Below are 6,000 nucleotides of genomic sequence, written 5' to 3' on the forward strand. Positions count from 1 at the left end.
GACAATCTAAGATTTAACACTTTATCAAGAGTTTTCTATCTCCCCCTTTAAATTTCATACTCAATCCTACCACCAAAATTTCCATGCCAATTTTAGACTTACTGTTAATATTGAAGAGTAGATATTGCCTCCTCCAAAAAATTAATTCTCAGTCTCCATACCAGAATTTCCGCAACAGTCTAAGGCAATAGTAATACACAATAATTGGATACCCCCTTCAATTTAATGCTCAATCCCCATCTAACTAAAGTACTCGCCATAATCTAAGACCTAGAGTTGGATACTGTCCCCCCCAAAGTTTAATTCAGAATCCCACTCAGAACCTACGTGTCAATTAAGGCCAAATATGTACGAGTTCGATATCCCCCCCCTCCCTTTCGATAATGCCCTAAACACTTTCATTTCTTCATCTAATGGATTAAATATGGTGCATTTAAGGTGTAAAATTTTTACATATATTTTGGAAAAGATATAAATGTTGAATTTTATATTATTTGAAGGGGAAAAAATTCCCCCAGAAAATCTCGATGGTGCAAACTGCGCCATAAAACCCCCCCTGTGGGCACACCTGGAGCTGATAACCGAGGATATGTTGGAACACGTGTGGCAAGAAATGGATTATCGTTTTGACATCTGCCGTGTTACCCAGGGTGCTCATATCCAACATTTGTAATTGCCCAGGTAAATTTACAACCTTCCTTTCCTCTTTCCCACTAGAATTGCTTTTGTATCTCTTTTCACTTAAAAATAAATTAACTTTACTTTTGTACCATTCTTTTGAATAACCCTGTATAACAACAGAGTAATAATAATCTCTATTAGCCTTTACGTATAATGTGGGATTAAACCAGCCTGCGTGCGATTCCAACATCCACAAACGTACCTATTTGAGTGCTTCTTCCGGATTTCAGGGTTGGCAACTGTGAGCGGAACGTCATCACAACTCGCGCAGCAGGTTTGTGATTGCCGGACAAGGGGGAAGGTGTGTGCACTCTTAAACCCCCAACGTCAGAGCATATGAGAGCGATGCACTGAACAGTGACAAGGCATTCGCATTCCTTATCTCGTAAACAAGTTTGCTATGAAAAGAACTTCATAATAGCGTAACCGAGAATTGAGCAATCCTCATTGTTCTCGATAGGATTACTAAAGTTGCATGATATATTGTAATAAGATGAGTTGGCATTTATGCAGGAAAATATGCTTAATAGTTGCTACACGATACGCTACAAGGTGAAATTTATACAGGTGGGATCGTCCAAATATTCAACAAGCTAAATGAAATGTCCTGAGTTATAAAGTATTGCACGTAACGACTGCCCCATGTGCGTGAGTAATTCATTGAAATTAAACTACTGAGTGACATCATCAAAGCTATTTGCACCCGTCACGATTATATGGAACAAGCCCATTATCGATAAATGCATGGACAGGTCTTAAATAAAACAATCCTACTTAATTGAATGCTAAAAGCTGAGGCTCTAAAGGGGAAGTCAGCACACACATGGATAAAACACAGGACGGACCCACAGACGATTATACTGACTCTGGGCTCAGATGCCAGAGCCTCGTTAGCCTGCAAGAATTCAGTTACCGGAATGTACTGGCGTACATTGCACTGCCTTCCGCATGTGCTTCTCCACATGGGGAAACTGTGCATGTGATAGGGCTTAGGATAGTCGATGACAACTTGCTGACATATCCAAATGGTTTAATATTACGGAGAAGGAACACAACTTATAGCTCTCTCATTTTATCCACGTAATTTTCTCTGAACTGGGAACACTAACACAACACAACCTGAACATCACCTACCAAGGGTGCCCGCAGGATTTTTTCTCGGGGGCTGTCGCAGAAACTTTTTTATTATTATTATTATTACCGTAATTATTATTACTACTGCTATTATTGTTTTCATTTTTGTTATTATTATTGTTGTTATTACATTACTGTACTACTACTACTAATGCTTTTTTAATTACATACATTTGTAATTTCCGTATTCTGTATATCTATATACAATTTGCATAACTGTATACTTAACATTGATTCATGTAGGACAAAAAGCTGTTGTTTATAGCCAGATAATCAGTGTAAAATTGACTGCAAGCTTAAATATAATAATAATAATAATATAATAATAATAATAATAATAACAATAATAATAATAGTTGCTGTAAGTTCGGTCTTTAAGCAGGGTGCGAAATCCTGGGGAGACAGGGGGGATTTCCCCCCCACCTAAAATCTTGACCTCAAAAATCCCCCCACCAAAAATTTCCGGGGGGAGAGAGTTTTTCTTGTAACAACAAAACATAAGCAATTAATATTTACTTCTTATGTACTTTACTAAGGATAATATCAAAAACAAACAAAATAGTGAGTGCAGAATGGTTTCTCTATTTTTCACGAGATTATTACTCTGTCAACACAAATAACAATATGCGTGCAATAAAAGAAGAATGTAAGTCAAACATAATTATAAATTATAATAGTTTTGTATTAATACAAAAACCAAACAAAAGCTTGTACATAACAAAACTATTTCGTATTGTTTTGATTGGTTGAATTTGTGTTTTAAGTCCACTTTATGCACAAAAAGGCTAATCGGGACTGGACCTACAGTTTAAAGTGGAATCCGAAACAGTGCCTCCATATTTCTTATTTATGTATATCTTTAACCAGTTAGTAAAGGAATTAATTTGCTACTTTACACATATATGATATAAAAGTAACTAATTAATTACGTTAAGTGTATTTAATAATAATGTTTTTAAAAATATTTAGTAATTAATTGATATTTAATAAATATCCAGATCATAATAAGTTATGTATGTATATATATGGGGCTGTAGATTAAGATGATCTCTCCCCCCCCACCAGTCTTCAATGATTTCGCATCCTGCCTGTAAGTCACAGAAAACAATACTTTTGGTTATAAGGCATCTCTTCAATTTCACCATTCGAATTACATTAACTCTTTCCAGAAATCTCAGAGGGGCAAGTGCCCCCGCTGCCCCCCCTGCGGCCATCCATGTCCCTACCCCTAAACCAGACCACCCCTAAACCAGACGACTATAGTGATTTTTTGGGAAATTTGTTGCGTGTAATAGTAGCATGGTTCGATCAGCTACCGTATGTTGATATTCATTGAGGATCACATGGGGAAGTTTGTACCTGTAAACGAATGTGTCATTGTGATTGTCTATTATACATTTTATCAGTTTATCAATCATCTTCATCGTCACGATTAACATAGGAGGTAGAAAAGCTCTACAAAATAACTAAAATGGAAAAAAATACGTACTATGTAATAAATCAGAATGAAAAATGCAGAAAAAGTCTAAAGGCTAGTCGAGATTCCTTCGATAAATGGAATGTCAGTGACTCAGTTCAGAACATTAAAATGCATTTGTATAATTTATATTCTGATTATACAATCTTCCCACTTCTTTACGTTAATTATGACGATAAAAATGGATGATCAAATAATGATTTACGTATATGCAGTTACATCACCTCGGAACGAACTATTTTTAGTTACAGTAATCCTTTTCTTTCCTTTGCTCTGTCATTCCCTTTCTCTTTCATTTTCTGTTACATACTCTTTATCTGTCCTTCCTTTCTCATCTATCTACTCTTTTCACATTTTCAATCTCGTTCTTTACTTTATTTCCTCTCTATCTGTTTTACTTTTCTCCAGTTCTTTCCCTCTTTATTACTATCACTTTTCTGCTTTCTATGTCTCTCTTTCTTTTATTATTTCTGACGTATGCTATTTGAGCGGGTAGACCACGTGGTGACGACACCGCCGTGTAAACGAAGGAACCGCCATAAAGAATATGCCTGACTTGCAGTCTGAGAAAAGAACACACAACCCTACGCTCCACTAACCGCTAAATAAACCCCTGGCTGAACACAGTATTGTATTAAATGTTAAAATGTCTACTCTAACAGGCTTTTCCCCCTAATTTCACAAGAATTAAAGATCTGTTTGTGTTTTGCAGGAAATTTTATTTTATTATTATTGGACCTTCTTTATTATTTTTGCAACAGTACGAGACATTAATAAGAAAACTTTATTTTTTATAATAAAAATTGAAAGTCATTTGTGTGTGTAAACAGTTATGTAAAACTTTATTTTTTATAATAAAAACTTGTCAAAACATGTTTCATAGAACTGTGTACACCTTACACCTTACACTTTACATATTAATAATGTAAAAACAGTTGTAAAAATACAAGAAGAAATGAAAGTTGTAAGGTACTTTATGAAAAAAACACTCTCTGCACGCAAGAAATGTGCAACGGCACGCCACACAACAGGGCCTTCTATTGAATCCACTTCTTCAGACTCGTCCAGCAGTTTATCTGAGATGATTAGAAGAACAAGAAGTAAGTACTATTTTATTATTATTATTTTTTTTTTTGCAATGTTACCACGTTCTCATTACATTCGTGCCCAATTTCTGCCAATGCAAAAACAAGCCACCCGATGGCGCAGTGGTAGCGTCGTCGCCTTGTAATCAAGGGGTCCGGGTTTGATACCCGGTGGAGGCACATAGTGGTTCAGATTCCACTTTAAACTGTAGATCCAGTTCCGATTAGCCTTACTACAGCGTAAAGTGGACTTAAAACACAAACCCAAACGAATGCAAACAATTCCCCCATTCCATTACCAATACTCCGCTGGAAAACTAACAATTTACAATGGGAAATATATAATACACTGATTGCCGGCGTTGCCCGGGTATTTATTTATACCAATCTTCTATTAGACAGGAAAATAATGAATAATAACTATAGCGTAAAATGAACTTGGAGTTGAACGCCATTGGGAGTGTCACTATTCATCTTAGCGACCCCGAAAACTATGGATTCCACACTAATATCGGTTGTTTTCGATTATTTTAATTGTCACCCCTTCCCACTAACACACCTAGGGGTGCCAGAGGTTCTTTGGAGTTGAACGGGATTGGGAGTGTCACTATTCATCTTAGCGAAACCGGAAACCATGGATTCCACAGTAATATCTGTCGTTTTCGATTATTTTTACTTGTCACCCCTTCCCACCCACACACCTAGGGGTGCCAGAGGTTCTTTGGAGTTGATCGGGATTGGGAGTGTCACTATTCATCTTAGCGAAACCGGAAACTATGGATTCCACAGTAATATCGGTCGTTTTCGATTATTTTAATTGTCACCCCTTCCCACTAACACACCTAGGGGTGCCAGACGTTCTTTGGAGTTGAACGGGATTGGAGTGTCACTATTCATCTTAGCGACCCCGGAAACTATGGATTCCATAGTAATATCGGTCGTTTTCGATTATTTTTACTTGTCACCCCTTCCCACTCAGACACCTAGGGGTGCCAGAGGTTCTTTGGAGTTGAACGGGATTGAGAGTGTCACTATTCATCTTAGCGAAACAGAAAACTATGGATTCCACACTCATATCGATCGTTTTACATGACACTCCCTTCCCACCCCTAGCGGTGTCAGAGATGTCCTGGAGTTGAACGGCATTGGGAGTGTCACTATTCATCTTAGCGACCCCGGAAACTATGGATTCCACACTAATATCGATCGTTTTACATGGCACCCCTTTCCCACTCCCATCCCTAGGGATGTCTTCGTGTTGAACGGTATTGTGAGTGTCACTATTTATCTTAGCGACCCCAGAAACTATGGATTCCACAGTAATATCGGTCGTTTTCGATTATTTTTTCATGTCACCCCCTCCGACCCCCACCCCTAGAGGTGCCAGGGGTGTCTTACCCCCACAGTATTTCTTTCGAGATTGCAAGTGATACGTGTTCCAGGTTTGGTTGAAATCGCTCCACGCGTTCGAGAGTTATGCTGGAAATAGCACACACACACACATCCATTTTTATATATTAGACTTGCTGATTGTCCGGCGTTGCCCGGGTATTTATTTATACCAACCTTCTATTAGACAGGAAAATAATGAATAATAACTATAGCGTAAAATGAACTTAGAGT

This window comes from Lepisma saccharinum, chromosome 3, assembly GCF_977018435.1.
Source record: "Lepisma saccharinum chromosome 3, izLepSacc3.1, whole genome shotgun sequence".
Taxonomy (NCBI): Eukaryota; Metazoa; Arthropoda; class Insecta; order Zygentoma; family Lepismatidae; genus Lepisma; species Lepisma saccharinum.